At 36.4% G+C, this 25091-nt stretch overlaps 1 protein-coding gene across 4 annotated transcripts in view; it reads left to right on the forward strand.

Moving 5' to 3' along the window:
• Positions 1-25091, forward strand: part of MYO6 (myosin VI) — a 145768-nt gene that overhangs the window by 6862 nt on the left and 113815 nt on the right. The gene's annotated exons all lie outside the window — the stretch shown is intronic.

Raw genomic sequence — 25091 nt, forward strand, 5'->3', positions numbered from 1 at the left:
AGCTTGTTGTGGGGAGGGAGTGGACAGGGAGGATTATTGATTGTCTAACTGCTTGGCCCTTAGGCTTAATCCTTTTTGTGACAGTCCTGAGGCTCCAGAGTTGCATTTAGGTACAAGTACTAGCTTGTCCAGTGTATAGGTAAGAGGGACTGGCAGACCAGAGGTGATCCTGGTTTTACCGGTCATTACTTTGGTCAGATTACTTAGTTTCTCTGGGTTTCAGTTTTCTTATCTGTAAAATGGGGGCAATATTACCTACCTGGTGTGGTTCTTGTGAGAACCAAATTAGATAATAATACATGTGAAACACATCTCACAGTGGTATATAATTAGTGTGCATTATTATTGTGACTATGCTTTAAAAATTTTTTTGTTTGGCAATATTTTTTTTTAAGGTTTATTCATTTTTGAGAGACAGAGAGTGAGTAGGGGAGAGGTAGAGAGAGACGGAGACACAGCATCTGAAGTAGGCTCCAGGCTCCAGGCTGTCAGCACAGAGCCCGACGCGGGGCTCGAACCCATGAACTGCAAGATCATCACCTGAGCCGAAGTCAGATGCTTAACTGACTGAGCCACCCAGGCACCCCTGTTTGACAATATTTAATGTGAAATATTCAGTCAAAGAGAAAAAAATGTATTGGAGATTTGGGTGGAATCTTGAAGTTGGCCAGTTTTAAGAAGTTCTGAAATTTAGGTGTGCATCAGAATTACCTGGGAACTGGTAGAAACACTTGTCAGGAAGGTGTGGGTGGAACTTGGGCTTAGCATTTTGACAAATTTCTTGGTTGAATTTACTTGTACACCAAAATTTGAGAACCACTGGTTTAAAACTTTTCTTCATCTTGTACTTAGGGAGGGCTTTAACAATAACAACAAAAAAAATTGTTTCGATTAACCAGACAGTGTATGGTAGAAGGAAGTGAAATATCAGTTACCAGAATCCCTTCATCAATTTTTTTTCCCCTGTTAAGCTTATTTGTGGTCTATAGGCATTTATCTTGGGAGGACAGTGCAGTGTTGAATTTCACACCTAAATTTAATTGCAATGAGTTTTTCAGCTTTTACCCAGTTTCATTTGGAAGTGAGCTGATTATATTTAATTTTTAAACAATTATAGAAATAGCAATATTACAAATAAGTAGTACTTACTTGTATTAAGACCTTGTTATATCTTAAGACCTTGTTAAACTTTTAAAATTGGATTTCTTTAGATAATGTGCTATTTTGGACTAACCAGACTTGGTATTGTTAACTGCATCAGGCAAGCTCCTAGCAGGAAAGAGATTTTATCCTTGATGGTACAAAAGAACAGATTACCGAGGTTAGAGAACAAACAAGAAGTGGAGGGGGGTTGGTGGGGTGGGGTGGGGGTGCTTGAAAGAAGCACTCAGGGGATAGCAATGGTGAGAAGCCCTTAATTCTCCAGAGATTACCAGAGCTGAGAGTTGAGAGCTGGAATTGTGGAGGAGGGCCCCAGGGAACTGTGGCTTTAAGGCAGGCCTGACTGTCAGGGAGGGAGGGAGGGGAAGTTCCTGACCTCTCCTCCCTCTTTTCGGTCTTGTTCATTGGCTTGCATTGCTTGAACCCAGCTGGGGAGTCTAGGTGGTGATCTCTGCAGGCTCATCCTCCCAGGGCTGGAACAGAGCAAAGGATGGATTGTGGGTTTGTTGCAGCAAGTGGAGAATAAATAAGGCATTGATTAGAACCTTTGGGAATTTGTAGCATTTCCTTGGTACAATTTAAATAACTTTGAGAGTTGTGATACATCTCAAAAATACTTGAGACTACCTGTCTTATACATGCTTAGAAAATAGTTCATTCGCTTTCTCATTTAATTGGACAGTTATTTAAGAGGGTTTATTTTTTTTTAAAAGTAATTTCTATGCCCAACATAAGGCTTGAACTCACTATCCAGAGATCAAGAGTTGCATGCTGTATCGACTGAGCCAGCCAGGCTCCCCTTAGGAACTTTTGATGATCCATATAACCCAATGAGAAACATAACCTAGGTCCATTGGCATAAAATCCTTTTATTAATATATTGTTGTGCTTTAATGAGGTTTCTGAAATTAGGTAGTCTTGGTTTGGTAGAGTAAATGTTTTTCATAGAAAATTACTTTAAAAAAATTTTATTTATTTTGGGAAAGTATGCATGAGTGGGGGAGGGGTAGAGAGAGAGGGAGAGAGAGAATCCCAAGCACTCTCTGTCAGCACAGGGCTCATGGACTCATGAACTTGTGAGATCATGACCTGAGCTAAAATCAAGAGTTGGATGGTTAACTGACTGAGCCACCCACATGCCCCTGAAAAAAATCTTTTAATGACTAAGTTAAAAAAAATTAAAAAAAAAATTTTTTTTTTGTCAAGAAGAGGGCTTTGCCTTATGGAACTTTTACCTCCTGTTCATCTGAACTCTTGATAGCAAAAAGACCAGAACTCTTGATAGCATAATGTAGTAACAGTTCATAGAAGTAAGGCTGTTGTGAAATAATTGTCCTTCCTCCCCAAGTCCTTTTAAAGACACTTTAAATTTCTGTATACATCTGTTGCAGTTTGGGGTTACTCAACTGTCTTTTGTTAATGCTAGTTTTACCTAGTTAACCTGAATTCTGGGTACAAGTTTAAATCCATGTCTTTTATTTTGGACAAATTCCTGAGGATTACTAAAACGGGTTTCTCTTCTTAAAGAGATGGTATGAAGGTCCCTAGTATATGAGCAGTACTGCCCACCAAAAACAATTAGATTATATTTATATTTTCTTTCTACTTTTGAAGGTTTCAGGGAAAAGAAGTACAAGATTTTACTCAGATTAAACAAATCTTGTGAGACATCTGCACATTACTTGAGACTACTTGTTTCAAGTACAGTTAGACTAGGTCTTGTTCACAGCCTCCAGAAAAGGAACTAACCGTATAGTCTAGGACTGAGCAAATTAATCAAATAAGAAACACCTGGTTATGAGACTAAATAAAGGATACTTCCCGGTGTAATTATAATTGGGTCTTTTTTTTTTTTTTTTTTTTTTAGAAACAAATATGTTTATAAGCTTGTCTTAAAAGCATATGGTACAAAGAAATAAAACAGGTTTGGAGTAAATCATAGAGTACCTGTGCTTGAAATGGTACATTTAGGTATCTTCTCTGTGAGTGGGCTTTTTTTTTGTCTTTTTTGAAAAAGAGAAATTTCAGACTTTTTTGGGATCTTCTAAAAACATAGTATTTATTTTGATTTGGGCTGATAGAATTAGTATCCCAAAGGGGAGAATTGAGGCTGTTGGTTTTTCCATGTTGTGCTCTTTGAATTTCCTTGATTTGAGGATTGAGTTATTCCAGAGAGAACTGTTCTCCAGTTCCTTGTTATTTTTTTTCTAAAATTAGATGAAACAACTGTGTTTTGGTTTGTGGGCATGATTTGCTGTTTGTTATCCTTTTGGTATTTTGAGGAAGAACAAAGTGTATTCATGTGTATGTGTTTTGAGGAGGAATGTATTAGTTCTCTGCTCTTCCTGTCCATCATTATTGGCTTGAAGATGAGAGTAGATGATTTTATGTATCTTTTAATCCTTTTGCTTGAGGTTTCAAACAAAACTATATCTTGTGTTGGCCATCGAGATGATGGAGAAAACAGATGAGTGCTTAGTGTAGAACTAGTCACTGGGTATTCCATGGCAAATTGAGAAGGTGGGGAGGGCAAGGAAGATGGGAATTGCCTGGGTTTGAGCATATGACAGATTTCACTATAGATGTTTTAGAGCCCAGAAAAAATATGTCAGTCAGAATTTTGCATCTCATAGATACATTCTACTGATAAGTTTGCCTTTTTTTTTTTTTTTTTTTTTAAGAGAGAGAGAGCACGAGCCAGGGAGAGCTACACAGGGGAAGGGAGGTGGGAGAGAGAGAGAGAGAGAGAGAGAGAGAGAATGAGAATGAGAGAGAATATCTCCATACCTCCATATGGAATAACTCCATACCAAGCTGACTCCATACTCAGTGTGGAGCTTGATGTGGGCTCCATCCAGCACCCTGGGATGATGACCTGAGCTGATACCAAGAGTTGGAGGTTTAACTGATTGAGCCACCCAGGTGCCCTCCACCTTTACAGTTTTTAAACCCTTTCACTGCCCATTTTGATTACATACTTCATGAATTTGCTTTAAACAAATGTATTCCTGTAAAGTTTTGTGTAAGTTAAATAAAGAATTGAACTGTAATTTCATATTATCCTGGGAAAGTTTCTTATTTATTTAAAGTATTCCATTAGTGATTTCTTTTGTAAGGGGAAGAATCCTTTTTTCAACAAATGATTGTTTTTTAGATTGTACTAATATATATGGATATTTCACATATTATTGTTGTATAAACATAGGTCTGGCTAAATACACATTTCATATAAATATGTTTAAATTAAATTTGGTCTCATATTGTGTTTGATATTACCAATAAAAAGGGATTGGGTAACAGAGATTTTTCTTAAATAAATGCTGTTTCTTGGATTTGTACTAAAATGTCCTTTGGTAGGCTTATCTACTAAGAATAATATTCTTTTAAGCAGTAGATTGAGGTTCAGTATATAATGTAATAGTAAATTCTTTTTTTTTTTTTGTAAATTCTTTGTGTGTCATAAAATTTATTAGGTAAATGATAGTATTCTGCTTTAATGCTAAAATCAGTGTTTTGTGTGGCCTGAAGTAAATTGTCTGAAAATAACAGTTAAATTTAGAGAGATAGTTTTATTAAAAAATTATTGTAGTTGAAAAGCAGACAAACTGTTGTTTGGAAAACATACTTTAATGTAGCTCTGGATAAAATATTTATTTCCTGTACCTAATACCATGCTAATGAGGCCATGAACCCAGATTCATTGTAATCTGTGTTCTGTCCCTAAACACTCAACAGAGACTACTCTGTAACCTAGTAATTAATAGATCCAGTGGCCTCATTTTGGTCATTATTCTTTTCCAACTTCTTCAGCTATTGACCAACTAATCCTCCTTGAATTTTTTTCTCTTAGCTTCTGTGGTCATGCCCCCTGTGAAGACTCTGACTTTTCCTATTTTGTTTTTACTGCTTAATTTTCTCTGCCTGTGCCTTTACTGTTTGTGTCCAATAAACTCCCATATTTGGCACTTTGCTCTACTCACTTTGTTCTTTTTTTTTAATTATTATTTTTTGTAATCTTTATTTTTGAGAGAGAGAGACAGAGTGTGAGCGAGTGGGGGAGGAACAGAGAGAGAGGGAGACACAGAATCCGAAGCAGGCTCCAGGTTCTGAGCTGTCAGCACAGAGCCCGACGCGGGGCCCAGACCCACGAACCATGAGATCACGACCTGAAGTCGGACGCTCAACCGACTGCGCCACACAGACACCCCTGTTCTTATTTTTGATAATTATATTAATCCCATGGTCCCAATTCTTATTTTTAGGGCAAATTTTCCCTGAGTCTCTTTCTGTATCATTTTGACTAGCGTTTCTGAACTGATGCTCTACAAGACACCTCAAATTTTCATAATTCCCATCAAATCCACCTCCCCTGAGAAACTTGGATCTTTTGTTTCCCTTATGACAGTCCTATTACCTCGTTATTCCAGTTTAGGTCTTTAAAAAATTTTTTTTTAAATGTTAATTTTTGAGAGAGACAGACAGAGCACGAGCGAGGGAGGGGCAACGTGAGAGGGAGACACAGAAACAGAAGCAGACTCCAGACTCTGAGCTGTGAGTCTCAGGCACAGAGCCTGATGCAGGGCTCGAACTCACAAACCATAAGATCATGATCACTTACCCGGACTTAACCAACTGAGCACCCAGGCACCCCTGAAGTTCAGCACTTTAACTCACCCTTTCCCTCTTATCATAGTCGTTCACTTGCCAAACCCTGTTTTGCTTCTAGAAGGCCATCCTTCACTTTCTACTCCCTCTGACTGAATGCAAGCTTCATTACTTTTTCTTCCATACATGTCTCCCTGAATTTGGTCCTTTTCCTCAATGTACAGTCTGTCCTGTGCATATCCATTACGGTTGTATTTCAAAGTAGAAATTTGATTGTAATAGTCTCTTGCCGAGTAAGAGTCCCAGTTAGCCCTTTGTTAATACATTTTAGAGTTCAAACTTTTTATTGTGGGATTGAAGCCGTCCGTGGCCTAATCTCTTGGCTCACTGCAGCATTTGTCAAACTTCTGCCACTGTGCCAGGCTCTAGCCCCATTAGCCTATTTCCTAGACATGTCCTTATTCTCCCTCCTTCCTACTCTTGTTCAAACAGACCTTTGTCTGGAATGGATTGACCTTTAGTCAGTTTTACCTGTCTTTCATGACCTGTTTGAATTAAATCTTTTAAAACCGTTTTCCCAAATTTACTTTTTGGAATTATACCTCTTTTATAATACTTACCAAAGGTTATATAATATATATGTGTCTTCTTTCATCCTCCCCTACTCTCAGTAGCGAATGTGAGCAGCCTAGCAGAAGATTTGGTAAAGTTTTATGTAGAATAGTGGATCTCAGGTTTTAGGACTCTTTAAAGATTCATAATTATTGAGGACTCTGTAAAGATTTTGTTATCTGTTTGGTTATAGCTGTCATTATTTACTGTGTTAGAAATTAAAATTTAGAAATTAAATTATTTAACCCATTTAAAAATAATATTTAATAAATACATGTTAACAGAAAATGACATTTTATGAAAAAGAACTATTTGCAGGGTACCTGGCTGGCTCATTGATAGAGCATCCTACTCTTGATCTTGGGGTTGTGGGTTTAAGCCCCATGTTGGTTGTAGAGATTACTTAAAAAAATTAACAAAAAAAAATATAAGTGTTATCCAAAACAAAAATTTGTGAAAAAAGTGGCACTATTTTATATTTTTTATAAATCTCTATAATGTCTAATTTAATAGATGATAACTGGATTCAGTTTTTGCTGCATTATGTTGTTTTTGGTTGAACTGTTTATGAAGAAAATCTGGCCTCACCCAAATATATCCTTGAGAAAGGAAGTAGTAACATAACCTTTTTAGATAATTGTGTATATTCTTTGATCCTTCATCCAAACTAAGCAGGTGGTAATTTCTTAAAGTTTCAAAGTGGAATCTTAAACCATACTAGTGAACTTTTGCACTCTGTTATATTACAATCTGTTGGTGTATTTTTCACTCTGAATGAATGAATCTTTTACCCATGCATGATTTTATAACCTGATGTATTGGTCATTTGAAACACACTGTCTTGCTGAATTATGTAGATCTTGTAATATCTTGTAATATCAAAAAAATTATATTTTGATTTTATCAGAAAAATTGTTTATTTAAACTTGAACAGCATAAACTATTATGTTCAAGGTGGTAGATACAAGTTTTCCAAGATTCTGCTTGAAAAGCAGAATTTTAATATTGTCAACAGATATTGTAAGTCTCTTTCCCTGAAGTGACAGGCTTTACTCAAAAAAACAAACAAAACCCAGGGCGCCTGGGTGACTCAGTCAGTTAAACATCCGACTCTTGATTTTGGTTCAGGTCATGATCTCATGGTTCATGGTATCGAGGCTTGCATCAGGCTCTGTGCTGACAGTGCAAAGCCTGCTTGGGATTCTTTCTTTCCCTCTCTCTCTCTCAAAATAAATAAACTTAAAACAACAATAACAAACCCACAGAAAACACAAAAATAAGCAAACAAAAACAAACAAACCCCCAAATTTGCCAAAAACCCAAGTTTGAATAACCAAGGATAGTCAGTCTTACCAGTAACAATGGTATTCCATAAAAAAAAACCCAAAAACCAATTCCTGAAGATTACAATTCAGACGTTTGGACAAATAATTTTCCTTGAGGCAGCCATCATATTTTGTCTTACAGCAGAAATGCTTTATGTGCAATTCCTATTTCATCATATAGAATGCTAAAAAGTTGTATTTAGGATCAAGATGTACTAAAATTAATAAATTTTATTGCTTAGAGGTATACCTAAGTGAAACCAGCATTCTTTTACTGGGGGGGGCAGTGATCACTGTCCTGGTTCTGGCTAAAGTGGTAGTAGATTTACTTATCATTGGTTCTGCATAATTGGGGTAAATGTAACTACATTGAAAAAGGCAAGTGTCTTAGTATTATTATGAAAATAGTTTTGACCTTGTTGACTCTGTAACAGTCTCTGGGATTTTCAGGGGTCCATTGACTTGGAGAAATGCTGGTCTAGATCATTGTCTGCTTGGGTTGTGGAGGTGTTCAGGTTTCCTCTAGGGCAGACATGTAGAAGTCTAGAAAGTTAGAAATGGACATTACTCTGGAGTTAATTTAATTCCAATTCCTCGTTAAGAAGTTGAGGAAACTGGGGCTCCTGGGTCGCTTAGTTGGTTAAGCATCCGACTTTGGCGTCCGACAGTGAGGTCATGATCTCACTGTTTGTGAGTTTGAGCCCCGCGTTGGGCTCTGTGCTGACGGCTCAGAGCCTGGAGCCTGCGTCATATTCTGTCTCCCTCTCTCTCTGCTCCTCCCCCCCACTCACGCTCTGTCTCTCTCTCAAAAATGAATAAACATTTAAAAAAAAAAGTTGAGGAAATAGGCTTAGAGAGGTTAAGAGACTTGATGAGGTTATACAGTTAAATTAGAGGCAGCACTGAAAAGGTAATTCCTATGGCTCTTAGTTCAGAATTCATTTTTTCTATCAGTATTGTAAAATTTATAAATTTAGAGGCAATTTCAAACACATTTCATATAAAGCTGTGATTAGAAAATAAGCATTTTTAAAAATGGTATAATATGGATACTGTCAAATAGAATTCCTTTAGGGGATAGATTTGTGAACTCTGTGACCCAGAGCCTTAGAATCAGCTTTCATCTATTTTTCACCTCTTTTTTCCATCTAGTTGAATATGAAATTGCTGTGGTCACATGGAAAATTGAGAAATTGAGATAAATCAACAATTAATGTATACTCATTCCTAAGAAAAACCTTAAAATATGCTGTGATAAAAATCAGTATCATCTGTTTGACATTTAATGGAATAGCACACAGTTATATATAAAAATGAAAAATAATTGAGCATATTTTAGAAAAAATTTTCTTAAAAAAATCATCGTGGAAAGTTTTAAGCATATTAAGAAAAGAAGAGCCAAGAACCACCATGTATCCATGACCCAGATTCAACAGTTAGCAATTTAGGGCTAATTTTATTTTACCTTTTCTTGATCTATAACAATTACTTCCCCCTCCAGATTATTTTGAATCAAATCCAAGATATCATATAATATCATCTATAAACATTTCAGTTTGTAAAAGAGTATTATTTCTTAAAACTTGTATTTAGGCATATATAATAAAGTCAGGCCTTGATATCTAGTAAATTTGAATGAACCTCTCAGAAGTCTTTTCTAGCCTAACTAACAAAACCCAGAAACAAACAAAAACCCTTCCTCCTTTTGATCCTGCCATGCTCCTTGTTCTTTTGTCTTATTTCTCATTCCCTTATCCTAACTTCTTGAAAGAGAATGCTCTTATTAGCTCTTTCTGTTTTTCCTCTGTTTACTTGTTTTCTCACTGCAGTATCATTTGTCTCAACTACTATACTGAAACCGTTCAGAGATTACCAGTGACATTCCCATTTTCAAATCTTCTGGTTTATTTTCAGTTGTTATCAGCCTCTTCTGAGCCATTTGGTGGAGCTCTTATAGAGACTTCTTTCTCCTTCGGCATAGTTCTCTCTCCCAAGATACTTTCTACCTTTCTATTTCTCCCTCTTTGTTCCTCATTCTTCCTTTAAAATGTCAGTTTTCTGGCCTCAGTCCCATTCTCTTTTACTGTTATACTAGAAATTCTCTATTCTGTCAGACTTGGTGCCCCCTTTTCAAAACAATTGATTTGTGATACCTCATTTACCACACTGAAATGAAATTAGATATATGTATATGTGTGAATATATATACACATATGTATATATGTATATACATATGTAAAATAAAAAATGAACATAGTGACATAACATGAAAGTAATAGTAAGTTATGTACATAATAATAGATTATAATATGTATATTATGAATATGTAAATTTAAATATAGATTTATATATTAATACATGTATTTCAGTATTTGAAGACTTAGCTTCTCCTGTACTGTAGGATAGAATAAAGTAGTGCGATGGTAATACCCATGTGTAGAATAGTCAAGAATGCAGCTGCTGCAGATCAGACTAACATACACATATGTTAAATAGGCGACTCAAATACCATGATCAGCATTGCTATGTAGTATTTTTTCCTAAAATGATGAACACCTTTTGGTAGGGTTCTATATAAAGACAGTGTTTTTCAATTTATGAGATACTGTATTTTTGGAAGTTTCAGTACATATTAAAAGAGTGCAAAAATGTTTTGAATATATGTATAAGTATGTTGGATTAGATTCTAGGGTCACCTGTCTTCTCTTCCAGTTTTGCTCTTTTGCTTCTATATATCATTAATGGCATCAGAATGATTTATTAAAAAAAATTGTTTTAATGTTTATTTTTGAGAGAGAGAGGGAGAGGGAGACACAGAATCTGAAGCAGGCTCCAGGCTCTGAGATGTCAGCACAGAGCCTGATGTGGGGCTTGAACCACCCCGAGCTGTGAGATCATGACCTGAGCTGAAGTCCATTGCTTAACTGACTGAGCCACCCAGGCTCCCCAGAATGATTTAAAATAAAAGATAAAAAGCTCTCATATCCCTTCCCACAGGAGCCGTTTCAGTTTGGACTATCCCTGTCCTTTGTTTTTGCTGCAGTAGTGGGTTTTTTAAAATTTTTTTTTCCTTAAAAAAAAAGTTTATTTATTTATTTTTGAGAAAGAGACAGAGAGTGCGTACAGTGGAGGAGCAGAGAGGGAAGGAGACAGAGAATCTGAACCCGTCAGTGCAGTTTGCTCTGAACTGTAAGTGCAAAGCCCGATGTGGGGCTTGAATTTAGGAACCATGAGATAATGACCTGAGTCCAAGTTGGACACATAACCAACTGAGCCACAGGCATCTTTTATTTATTTTTTGAAAGAGGAGAGAGAGGGATGGGTAGAGAGAGAGGGAGTCACAGAATCCGAAGCAGGGTCTAGACTCTTGAGCTGTTAGCACAGAGCCTGACTTGCCTCTTGAACTCACGAACATTGAGATCATGACCTGAGCCAAAGTCAGACGCTTAACCGACTGAGCCACCCAGGTGGCCTGCTGTAGTAGTTTTATTGAGTCATCTTCAAGTCATTCTTGAGTGTTGTATGACTGTCTTTAAGTGAGACACTGAAGGTTTTAAATTCTAAATAGAACATACAAAAAAATTAGTGAAATAAAAAAAACATACTGATATAAATTGGAAGCTATAATAGTTATTAGTAGTATTATATAGTTATTTTTTAATGAATTTACTACAGAAATCATGTTGTTGCCTTTCAAAACATTTTACTGTTAGGATTTTTAAGGTTACCTATTTTTAATCTGGTTTATTTTGTATGAATTTAATACAAGAATTTTTCTTTATTTTACAAGAGGGAGTGTAGACTTCCAGTTATAAAATAGACCAAACAGATGGTTACCAGAGGCGAGGTAGGTGGGGGGAAGGGTGAAATAGGTGAGGGGGATTAAGATTACATTTATCTTGATGAGCATTGAGTAATACATAGAATTGTTGAATTACACTTTAAACTAACATAACACTGTTAAATGTACTGGAATTAAAAACAAAAACTCGTGGGGTGCCTGGGTGGCTTGGTTGAGTGTCTGACTTCGGCTCTGGTCATGATCTCGCGATTCGTGAGTTCAAGCTACTCGTCAGATTGTGCTGACAGCTCAGAGCCTGGAGCCTGCTTTGGATTCTGTGTCTCCCTTTCTCTCTGCTCCTCCCCCGCTCATACTCTGTCTCTCTTTGTCTCTCAAAAATAAATAAACATTAAAAAAATAAAATAAAAACAAAAAACCCTGCCAAACATTCAAAAATAAGGTAGATATGGGAATACAATGTACAGCATAGGAAATGTAGTTAATAATATGTAATATGTATGGTGACAGATGGTAGCTAGATTTATTGTGATGACTTCATAACATATATATATATATATAAATGTTGAATGACTGTGTGGTATGTCTGAAACTAATATAATATTGCATATCTACTACACTTTAATAAAAAAAAAAGTGATGCCATAGAGAGATTGCCATAGAGTCCATAAAGAGAAACTTATTTGAAAACATGTCCAAAATAATTTTCTCATATTGTTTATTAGTATGGAGTTAAGTATCTGTTATCCTCTATTTAGTATTTGAACTTCTAAACCAGCACTCCCCCTCCCCCCACCATGCCTTTAGTGTTATAGACATTTTCCAATGACTATTATTTGTCTAACTGGAAGTTAGATGTCTTTTAATTGATTTGTCTTTCCTGAGGTGGTTTTTTTTTTTTTTTTGTGATATCATATTGACAATTTAGATGAACCTTGATGGATAATAACATGATTATAGAATCTTTGACTTGTTAACAAGGATAGTGTAGATGGCTTTGCCCAAGAAATATATAAAAGCATAAACTATGAGGCACATACACATAAGTTAGTGATGTTGTTTTTTACAGAAGTTTTCCTTGTAAAAGAATTCTGCAAAGGGCCCTTTTATTGGCCTCTGCTCAAGTGTGTATATATCTGCAAGAAACTGATTAATGAACAAAAAGGGAAGAAATGAATATATGTTTTAACTGAGGATATGTTTATCTGTACTTACTCCTCATCAAAGCTGCAGTGTTTGTTTTTGGATACCAGATGCTCAATGTATTACTCTGTAAATAAAATTTAAGGGAAGAAATCAGCTAATTAAAGTTATAACCTGAATATTAAAAATTTCCTGTGGTGCCTGGGTGGCTCAGTTGGTTAAGCATCCAACTTTGACTCAGGTCATGATCTCGCAGTCCGTGAGTTAGAGCCCTGCATCCGGCTTTGTGCTGACAGCTGAGAGCCTGGAGCCCATTTCAGATTATGTGTCTCCCTCTCTCTCTGCCCCTCCCTTGCTTATGCTCTGTCTCTCCTTCAAAAGAAAATAAACATTAAAAAGAAATTAAAAAAAAATTCCCCCAATTGAATAAGACAAGATGAAGTATTTCCCTTATTCTCTGCAATATAAATGAGAATTTGGGGTGACTTTCCAAATAGTTGCTGTATCAACATGAAAGTGATTTAGTATCCATTTGTTACTGTTGGAAGTGAAGAAATACATTCTTGGGCTGTTTTCAGAATCCTGATGTCTGGGCCACAGCCTAGACCCTTGTATCTGTGATCTTGGAGGGTGAGACATAGATGTCACTACTTTTTCAAAGGTATCCAGATGACTCAATTGTGTGGCTCAGTTGTTTCTCTTTTTTGATATTAAATCTGTGTAAGTAAAACTTTTTGCCAAATACTGAGAAAACTCTTGGTGATCAAAATGTAAAAATGCAGTTTTTTGTACAATAATTATTAACACGTTGTATGTGTCATGGAGGAGTTGAAGAATAGAACACATTCTGTGGTGGAGACTTAAGATTTATTGAAAATTATTAAAATGATGTATTCATTACTCATTACAAAATTTAGAAGTAGAAGTTAATTCTGTTGAATCTAGTTTATAGAATATCTTGTGGATTAATCAATCCTATTTTAACCTTCTACACAATTATTCATTCATTGTGGAAATCTGTGTAACCAAAATGGGTGAGTAAGCATTCTTCATATTTCTGCCATGTAGAGATAATCACTATTGTTGGCATTTTGGTAGATGATAGTTTAGTATTTTTTTTGTATGCCTGTATGTATGTCTGTGTATTTTTTCAAAAATGAAATTAACTCCTCTTCTCTTTTTTGAAAGGCTTTGAAAATTAAATGTATTTTCATCTCTGTAAATTGATTTAGGAAATTTCATTTGTGCCCCTGGGATTTATGATTCTTACGTTCTGTCACTATTGCTTCTTATAAAGAAAAGTAAATATGGGACACCTGAGTGGCTCATTAGGTTAAGCGTCTGACTTTGGCTCAGGTCATGATCTTGCAGTTTGTGAATTTGAGCCCCGTATCGGGCTGGCTGTCTGCTGTCAGCGCAGAACCTGCTTCATATCTTCTGTCTTCCTCTGCTCTCTGCCCCTCCCCTGTGCATGTGTGCGCGCTCTCTTTTTCTCTCTCAAAAGTAAATAAACATTTTTTTTTTTTAAATTTTTGTTTTTAACGTTTATTTATTTTTGAGACAGAGAGAGACAGAGCATGAACGGGGGAGGGTCAGAGAGAGAGGGAGACACAGAATCTGAAACAGGCTCCAGGCTCTGAGCCGTCAGCATGGAGCCTGATGTGGGGCTCGAACTCACGGACCGCGAGATCATGACCTGAGCCGAAGTCGGACGCTTAACCGACTGAGCCACCCAGGCGCCCCGTAAATAAACATTTTAAAAGAATTTAAGAAAAAGAAGAGTAATTATCCTTAGATGCTGCCGTAACACTTTGCTGCAGCCCCACTTAACAACTGCTTGATGATTTATGTAGATGAGGGTCCATTTGTAGTCCAAACCAAATGTTTTTGTTGAGATGTTATATATAACAGGTAATACAAATTTTTTTTAAATTTTTACATAATGGTTATGAATTATGTATTTACTTTTCTAAGAATATTATTTAAAAGCATGATTTCAATATTTTTGCACCAAATAGGATTTATGAATTTATATTAATTATAGCTCTGTACAAATTTATTTGTTATTTATTTGTTCATTTATTTTTTTTAATTTTTGAGAGAGAGAGAATATGCACACATGCAAGCGGGAAAGGGGCAGAGGAATAGAGAGAGAGAAAATCTTAAGCAGGCTCCACGCGTGGAACCTGATACAGGGCTCATTCTCAGAACCCTGGGCTCATGACCTAAGCTGAAATCAAGAGGTGGACACTTAACCTATTTAGCCACCCAGGCACCCACCCTATAGAAATTTATATTGAAAGATTTTTTCCTCCCATAATCCAGTAGTTTGAATAAACTTATTTTTTATTTTTGACACACTCTTTTTGTATATCCATGTCTTTCTACCACTAAATTGGTGATATCCTTTTATATTCTATTGGATCTTTTTTGCTATTATTAGAGAATAAATGTAGTATTTAGTGTTTCATGTGAGTTTTGAGATCTTTAAATAATGAAATGTATTAAAGCAATGTTGGTATTTTTATTTTCAATGTCTTCTACCTTTTAAAAAATGTTTCTTGAATAATAGAATGCTATGGTGTATTTCTTGGAGATTTTTCTTTAGTGAGGAAAATCAAGGAAGCTGAGTTTTCCCCTTAGCTTTTAGTCACCACTACCCCGGACTTTTCTTAAAAACTTGGGTGATTTAGATGGATTATTTTATTGCAATGTATGCAAGATTGTACTTTGATATTATCATTTCTACATTGTAAAGAAGGTGTTGTTTTCACAGTACTGTACTTAGAGTTATTTCCCAATAGACCAGTGTGCTCTCTCCTGTAAATATGATCCTCCTAGGATTTGGAATTTGCAGTTGCTGGGTTGCCACTGGTTTAAGTTTAGAGTCTGAATAGTAATTGGGTTGAACAAATTCTTGTATGGCTATTAGCAGGCGTGGAAGAATGTGTACAGGTCACCTCTGGGTTGGGACTACATGCAGAAAGTACTGCTGCCTTGGCCTTTGGCGTGGGTCGCTGGGCTGGCCCTTGTTCCTGGATACTTTGAATGAGATACTTTGGCAACTGTCCAGACTGGAAATATACCTTCTTAGGTTCCAGATCTACCTTGGCTCATATGAGGGCAGTGTATGGGGATAGTAGCACCCCGGGTGGATGCCTGGTTTTGCCAAAGATCAGTCTCCTGTCTTGAGAGCTGTCTGTGCTGCTTATCTGTTGACGGTCTGGGAGCAGATTGCCAAATACAGGTCAGGAGGAGTATATGACCTGTAAAAGGATCCTCTCCTTTTCCAGTAGGGCTATTCAAAGCTTGGGTTATGGTTGTTATTATTACTGTTTTTAAAGGGTTATATTATTTATTATTCCACAATCCTGAGATCAAGAATCACACACTCTTCCAACTAAGCCAGCCAGGCATCCCTGGTTGTTATTTTTTTAATGTTATTTTGCTGTTGGTTAATAATTTGATATCTTTTGTTTGAGAGAGTATGACCTGTATCAGAAAGCACTTTCATAGTGCTACCCTTATGAAAGAATGAAAAGTAGCTTTTTAATGGAGTTGACTAATGCATTTCAAGTAGCAGTAATTAGTAACATTTACAAGGTAGTTTGAATCCTGATAGGTAGAGCACATTGGTGTTTTGTTTTGTTTTCCTGGAATGTGTAGCATGTCACCACTTTAAATTTCATTCTATTCATCTTTTAATACTCCACTGAAATGGATCTCCTTTGTTCTGGGCCTAGTTCTTCATTGCCCTGTCACCATTAGTCCCCTTGCCTGTGAATACTTTGTATTAGCACTTTAAGTGTTGTTGTACCATACTGTTTACTTGTCTTTCTCCTTCAGTAACTTGTACACACTCTGGCTTTATTCTTGTGTGTTCAAAGCCTAGTACTTTGCCCTGTTCTAATAGATGCCCAATGAATGTCAATTCAGGAAATAACTTCATTATAAATTTGAGCTATGAATATATTGTTTACTTCTTTTGAAAATTGTTTTCTCCAAATATAAATTCTAGGTAAAGTCATTGATATAAAATCGTTTAGAAATGGTGAGATTGGTATAGTCATGAGCTTAATGAGCCGAGGCACCTAAAATACTGCTACAAAAAATACTCATAACAATGGTGAGAAAGGATTTTTTTTAGGGAAGATGAAACCATAGCTGAAACTATTTCTGTTAAGAGCTTGGGAGGATGTGTTAGGACACCTTGGCAGTGATGAGATCATTTCTACATGTGAAAAAAATGTAAGCTGTGCTTCTTTTTATATGTATTAGTATTAGATCAACACTATAATTATTAGTGTTTTAATTTGGGTACTTTGTCCTTTTTTAATCTCCATGTTGTGATTTTGTGTACTATTTTTTTTCTGGCCTTAGGGTTGATCAAGTCTGACTATATAAGGAAGGCTATTACACTTGTGTACACATATACACTTGTAACACCAGTTTGAGTTTTCATAGGATTTACTATATTTTTAGATGAAAGTATTTTATTTTTAAAATTTTTTTAATGTTTATTTATTTTTGAGACAGAGACAGAGCATGAGTGGGGGAGGGTCAGAGAGAGGGAGACACAGAATCTGAAACAGGCTCCAGGCTCTGAGCTGTCAGCACAGAGCCTGACGCGGGGCTCGAACTCACAGACCGCGAGATCATGACCTGAGCCGAAGTCGGCCGCTTAACCGACTGAGCCACCCAGGCGCCCCAGATGAAAGTATTTTAAAGATTACTTATTTCTGATTATACAACCAAAAGCTATCCTTTGAAAAATTTGAAAAATATGAAGTGTGTAAAAGGAGAAAATTCATTTATAATGCCATCACTTAGAAATAATAAATATTAATGTTTCTATATTTTTTGTTTTTAAAAGATTAATTTATGAATTCTTTTGGCCACGTCAGATAAATATTATGCTCTACTTTCTTCAATATCTTTTCTCTTTTATCCTGATTATTTTGGAACATGGTTGGAAAGTTATTTTAAACTTATAATAATCATTTTCCTTTTTTTTTTTTTTACTACTAAGAAAGAAATGTCTGATCTTTTGGACTGTTACTAGGGAAGTTTTTAAAAATTCTTCATATTCTTTGTCAACCCCTATAAATTTTTTTGAAACTTTTTTTACGTTGTCTTCATTTAAAATTAATCACTCATAACAGAATACATTCTTTTGCCAACAACAATACAGATATAATTGACATACCCCAAGACCACAACCTGCTTGTTATCTATCTAGAAACTGAGACTGTTATCATTTTGGTGTGTATACTTCTTTTACTATTATTTGCAGTTTTAAACTTGTAGAAATAATGTAGTTTTGTATGTGTTTTTTGACATTAAAGGTCTGTACTCTACAAATGTCTTGCGACTTCATTTTTTCATATAATACCAGGGACCCTAGGTGTCCATTTTGAAAGGTAAAGATTCACTTTACTGTTTTTATTTTATTATTTTTTTCTTTAAGTAAGCTCAATACCCAGTGTGGGGCTTGAATTCATGACCCCAACATCAGGAGTTGCATGCTCTACTGACTGAGCCAACTGAGTGCCCCTCACTTTACTGTTCAGTGTTTTTTAAAAAAAAAATTTTTTTTAACATTTATTCATTTAAAAAAAAATTTTTTTTCTTAACGTTTTATTTATTTTTGAGACAGGGAGAGGCAGAGCATGAACAGGGGAGGGTCAGAGAGAGGGAGACACAGAATCTGAAATAGGCTCCAGGCTCTGAGCTGTCAGCACAGAGCCCGATGCGGGGCTCAAACTTACGGACCACGAGATCATGACCTGAGCCGAAGTCGGCCGCTCAACCGACTGAGCCACCCAGGTGCCCCGAACATTTATTCATTTTTGAGAGACAGAGAGAAGAGACAGAATATCAGTTGGGGAGGGGCAGAGACAGAGGGAGACACAGAATCTGAAGCAGGCTCCAGGCTCTGAGCTGTCAGCACAGAGCCCGACGTGGGGCTTGAACTCATGAACCATGAGATCATGACCTGAGCTGAAGTTGGAGGCTTAACCTACTGAGCCACCCAGGTGCCCCAGCTTTACTGTTTTTTAATTGCTGCATGGCTTTCTGTAATTCAGATATAGCATAGTTTATTAAACTGTCTTCTGTATTGATAGACATTTAGGTCGTTTGCATTTTTTCTCTTAACAGTAGTACAATAAATATCCTTGTGTATACTGAGTGCTGGTTCAGAATATTTACTAGTTTATAGTCTCAGTAACAGAACAACTTGACATTATAGGTTTTTAATTTTTGTCACTGTGATGGGTGATAAAAGTATCTTGTTTTAATTACATAAAATAATATCTTTCTTAAGGGGCAATACCAGAATTTAATGATAAAGATGGATGAAATACGGTTTTCTATCATAATTCTTTACAGAGATATACATCTGGCTGTTTGAAATGGATTTTGTGTTTTATAAAAGGTTAAAAAAAGTTGAATTTGTGATTTTATGAGGAAGCACTGAGTTCTCTTTTCCTAATTCATTTTAGTTTAGTTTACATTTGAATTGAGTTGTAATTGAGGGCAAAAAAAGTACTTTTTGCTTTTCAAAAGTTTCCATAATCAGACATTTTAAAATATAAGACCCTGGGAAACATTCCCAAGCTTGAGAAAATACAATTTGTCTAATAAAATATGAACCAAGACACCATATTATATTCTGATTTATAGGAATGGAGAAGTAAGAATAAATTTTAAAGTGGGTTGGAAAATAGGAAAGTAATGGATTAATTAGAATTCATATATTATGCATAAGAGTGTAGCTTTTTAAATTTAAGTATTTTGTACATGCATCAGTGGTTTTTGGTTAGTAGTGGCATGATCTGTATGATAGGCAAACTAAAACAAATAGTAATATGGTATCAAAAGGAAATGATCATAGAATAACCGAACTGAATTGTAAATAGTTCCCTCTGATATAAATTTCACTGTTTTTAGCGACTTCCTATGTCCATTTTGATTATAATTTTCTTATAATGCTCAAGGTGTAAAGCATCATATAATTATTATACAGTGCAGTATATTTTCTTCTGAATTTTATAATTTCTTTTTTTTTAATGTTTATTTATTTTGAGAGAGAGTGCAAACAGGAAAGGAGAAGAGAGATAGAGGGGAAGAGAGAATTCTAAGCAGGTCCTGCGTTGCCAGCGCAGAGCCCGATGTGGGGCTCAAGCCCACAAAATTGTGAGATCATGACCTGAGTCAAGATCAAGAGTCAAAGGCTTAACTGACTAAGCCACCAGGCACCCCTGAATTTTTATGGTTTCTTGAGAATTATGCAACCATTGAACAGTTTTTATTGTTTTTATGGTATTTAGTTCCTATGTCTTCTATTTGTTTAGTGAAAATAATAGGAATAGCTTTAAGAAATTAAATCTCTTTCTTTGAGGCACCTAGTCATAGAATTACCCCTACCTGTTTACAGCTTCCGATCCAGAGTGAGTTCCTGCACCCTCAGACTCTCCTTAAAATCACCCAGCCAAAGGCAAAATTCTAAAATCGGTTCTAACACCCTCTTTTTTGAGAAGCCCCACCGTTCTCTATGATGAGCATTCTTACTACAACAAGTAATAGACCCAACTTGTTCAATTACAAAAAAAAAAAAATTATATCTCTGCCTTCACTTTTCTTATTTTCTGGAGGGGAAAAAAATGCTTTAAAAGTGAACCAGAATATAAGATAGTAATTCCCCTAACTGTTCCTGGCACCATTTAAATTTGTTTGTTAATTAAATTTTTATTTTAAAATGCCTTTTTAAAAAGAGTTTCTTTTTTAAGTAATCTCTACATCCAACAGGGGGGCTCGAACTCAAAACCCTGAGATCAAGAGTTACACGTTCTATCAATTGAGCCAGCCAGGTGCCCTTAAAAATGCCTCTGAAAACATGCATATTTAAGGGCACTGGGTGGCTCAGTTGGTTCAGCATCTAACTCTTTTTTTTTTTTTTTTTAACATTTATTTATTTTTGAGACAGAGAGAGCATGAACAGGGGAGGGTCAGAGAAAGAGGGAGACACAGAATCTGAAACAGGCTCCAGGCTCTGAGCTGGGCTCGAACCCACAGACCGCAAGATGATGACCTGAGCCAAAGTCAGACGCTTAACTGACTGAGCCACCCAGGTGCCCCAAGCATCTAACTCTTCAGCTCAGGTCATGATCTCACGATTTGTGAGTTCAAGCTCCATATTGGGCTCCACACTGACAGTATGGAGCCTGCTTGGGATTCTTCCTCTCCCCCCCCTTCTCTCTCTGTCTCTCTCTCTCTGTCTCCCTCTCCCTCTCTCCTCCCCTCCCTCTTCCCCCCCTTTCCCCCCTTCTCTCTCTCTCCCCCCTTTCTGTCCTTTCTCCACTTGCGCACGTGTTCTCCCTTTCTCTAAAAATAAATAAATTAAAAAATGCATTTTTAGGGGCGCCTGGGTGGCTCAGTCAGTTAAGCATCCAACTTTGGCTCAGGTCATGATCTCACTGTTTGGTTCGTGAGTTCCAGCCCCACATGGGGCTCGCTGCTGTCAGCGTGGAGCCTGCTTTGGATCCTCTGTCCCCCTCTCTCTGTGCCTCCCCTGCTCATGCTCTCTCTCTCTCTCTCCCAAAAATACATAAACATTTAAAAAGGCATATTTAAAACAGTATATTTAAATGTTTTAATTCACAAAGTTTTTGTTCATTTGTGATACTTTATTGTAATATGTCCAGTTTACTTTGAAATTATATGTTGTATTCTGTAACATTTTTGGTTAATGGTAAAAATCATTGTTAAAACAGGACATTTTATTTTTTTTAAGTTTATTTATTTTGAGAGAGAAAGAGAGAGAATATGAATGAAAGAATGAATCCCAAGTAGGTACCATGCTGTCAGCACAGAGTGATGCAGGGCTTGAACTCATGAACTGTTAGATCATGACCTGAGCCAAAATCAAGAGTCCAGCAGTTAACCAGCTTAGCCACCCCAGGTGCCCCCAAATAGGACACATTTTTATTTTTTATTTTTAAAAAATTTAATGTTTATTTATTTTTGAGAGAGAGAGAGAGAGAACCGGGGAGGAGCAGGGAGAGAGGGAGACACACAATCTAAAGCAGACTCCAGTCTCTGAGCTGTCAGCAAAGAGCCCGACACAGGGCTCCAACTCAGGAGCCATGAGATCATGACCTGAGCCGAAGTCGGATGCTTAACCAACTGAGCCACCCAGGTGCCCCAAAATAGAACACTTTAAATATGTGATGTTAAAATTCTATTTAATCCAGGTTATGAATCTTTTGTTTCCATTGCAGAGATAGGGGAGGTATGTGCTAGATTTGAAATTCTATGGAAATGAACCAGTGATCCATATCTGCTTCCCCAAAACTTTAATCTTAGCATCTGAGACTGTATTCTTAGTATAGGTTTTAATGTAACATGAAGCTTTGTTTAGCCATTTGACTTGAACAGGGCATTCATTATTCATCTGTTCAGTCAACAAATATTTAATAATTCCCTATGTATGATATATGTATTAGGTGCTGACAGTATATAGGTAAGCAGGACATGATTCCTGTCTTTAAACTGTAAGGGAGTTTAAAATGTAACAACAGAGTCCTAATCAAAAAGAAACTAATATTTTAGAAAGTTAAAAGCAGGTGTATACGAAGGAGCACCTAATTCTGAGAAAGGTTTTGATGGAAGATTTCAGGGAGGAGAGATTTGCTTAATTTTTGAAGCAGTGAGTAGAAATGCATTATGTGAAGAACAGGGGAGAGGTTTTTCTGGCAGAAGGAGTGCAGATTGTGTGGGTGGAAGGGCGATTCTTCAGTGTACTTGCACAGAATACATGCTAAGTGCAGAAGATACCCTTGGAGAAATTGACCCATTCAGTCTAGTGAGAAAGGATACTGTCTGAGTGCCTTCATCTCCAAAATGGATTGACATGTTGATCTGTGCTCTGTGATAAACTCAGCTTTCCAGGTTTTCAAGATTGTATGTTTCCTCTAGTGTCACTTGGAGAAACTGTTTCTAGTCAAGATAAGATAAGACAAAGGGATGGGGGGGGGGTGTCACTTAAACCGCACATAGACAGATGAGGAGCTCTGCTGGGGCTCAGAGTGAAACTAATTATTCTGAGTAACCTTACTCCAAATATTAAAGTGATTTGAGTCTTTTAACGTGCAGGCAGGATAATGGAGATAACTTTGGAAGGGTTTCACAATTCCTTGGCTTAATAGAATTTTCTTACACATATTTCCTTTGCATTTTGAACCTGAACTTGTGCTGGTCATTTTTTTGAAAGTTAGTAATAGGTTGAAATGCAATTAATATACATTAATTGTCTTAATTCATATCAGTTTAGAATAGCTTTGTGTTGTTGTGGGCTTATCTTTTTTTCTGTCCCTTCTTGTCAAGATGGTAGTCTCTTATTGCTGCTTCTTCCACATAATCTTGTTTTTTTAATCTTTTCTCTATGGCTGCTTAAAAGAAAAGTAGAAAAAGAAGTAGGAAAAAAAGACATAATTTGGTCATTTAATTTGTCAATTATTACACATTTTTTCTAGTTTTCCCTTTGCCTGCTTCCTATTTAGTTTACCATGCTAAATGAATTTCCATTTTCTTCACCAGTTTGTTGACCTGGTTGTTAAACTTTTCATCTTTGCTCTGATATCCCATCTCATGGGATTCATGTTTCTTTTCTCTTCTTTCCCTTTTCCCTTTTAAGCCTGTTTCCCATCTGTCCTTGTTTCCTTGTCGTATATCTATTATTTTTGTGCTTACACTCTCTTAAGCTGAAAACAGTCTCTGTCTGACTAAGGTTTGTGGCTGTTTTCATGAACCTCTCTGAAATCTATTTGTTGGAAATTTAGCTTTTCACAAAAGAACAGGTGACAGTTTGGTATCCCCAGATACCTAGAGTCTCTCTTTGCTCAAAGTTCCTCTCGTTTTCTCCCAGAGCTTTTTCTCTGCCCTTTGGGAAATAGGCTGGCATAAGGTCTTGTGTTGATTTCGAATGAGGGATAGTGCATGGATTACATGATTATTGGGTTCACTGAACCAGTAACCCAACTTGTGAAATGAGGACATTGACGCAGACTTGTTAAATGGAGCTTTCAGTGCTCCTCCCTTTGACTGTTCCTGTATTTTGGTGACAGCTCACCGGGTGGAGCTCATTATTTTAACAGTGAAATATTTCACAGAGGGGGTAGTTTCCACCTTTGAGATGACATTTGATACCTAATTTGTTATTGCTGTTTTCAAACATCCTACTTGCCTCAGTAATAGTGACACATACCATAATTAGACAAGGCCTTGGGCTGTGTCAGGAGGTCAATAAAATTGATTATTTTGACAATAACGATGAGACTCTTCACTAAGGTCAGGATCCAACTATCTATGGTCATTTTTGTTACCATTTAGTGTTTGCTAGCAGTTTTGAAGGAGTTGGAAATTTATTGTTTAGATTGAAACACAGTTACATGAATTTTCCTTGTATTTGTGCATCTTTTAAGTGAGGGAGAGCAGAAAGGCAGGCTGTGTGTTAGGGAGAAGTCAGTTTCTGCCTTAATATAAAGGGATGGAGGGAATATGTTGGAATATAGTTCTTGTTCATCAGTTTGCCTTCGGTAGGACCATGGTGATAGAACCTTTCTGTGAGTGGATTAAGAAATCCTGAATGAGGGTGACCTTATTTGAAGGGTTGGGTTTTGGGAGAGAAGTTTGAAATAACTCGGGTTGGGCACAGAGAATGGAGGTGAAGTTGAAAGCTAGAATTCGGAGTGTGATAAAATCAGGTACTGATTCTTTTTTTCTTTTTTTTCTCTTTCTTTCTTTTTTTCTTTCTTTCTTCTCTTTCTTCTTTTTCTTCTCTTTCTTCTCTTCTCTTTCTTTCTGGAGAAAACTAACAGACCATGGGATGTGGCAGTAAGGAGCAGAGCAGGGTGAAAGGGAAGTTTGTACTGCTTTAAAGGAAGCGGAGAAAAAGAAGAGGATGGAGGAGAAGAGTAAACTACCAGCCTGCTTGAGATGGAAAAGTATTGTAGTTTGAAACTGTTACAGAAAAACTGAAAACCATTTATTGTTTAATCTGTTAATGCTTGGAAATGGTGGAGGAGGCACAAATGTAATGATGTAAGAAGTCACTTTGTAATTAATTATGTATTAATATTCACTGCATACTTTTATTTTTCAAGTATGAATTTGTTATATATATATAACATTTTTCATTAAGTAAATGTAAAATTTCATTTAGTCATTTATTCAGTGACTTATTCAGTGCCAACTATATGCTAGGGTATCACAGCTTGGGAAAAGGGAGAGAGAAATGTAAATAAGTATGATCTATTGCTGGGTAAACAGAGAAATGAGCATAATACCTGTGGAAGTTGCATTGGTTTATATGTGATTTTTCCTAACAAATTAATTCCTTGAAGCACAGGGTAGCAGCATTTCACATATTGAAGAAGAAAGTCATA

Source organism: Panthera uncia (genome assembly GCF_023721935.1).
Source record: "Panthera uncia isolate 11264 chromosome B2 unlocalized genomic scaffold, Puncia_PCG_1.0 HiC_scaffold_24, whole genome shotgun sequence".
Taxonomy (NCBI): Eukaryota; Metazoa; Chordata; class Mammalia; order Carnivora; family Felidae; genus Panthera; species Panthera uncia.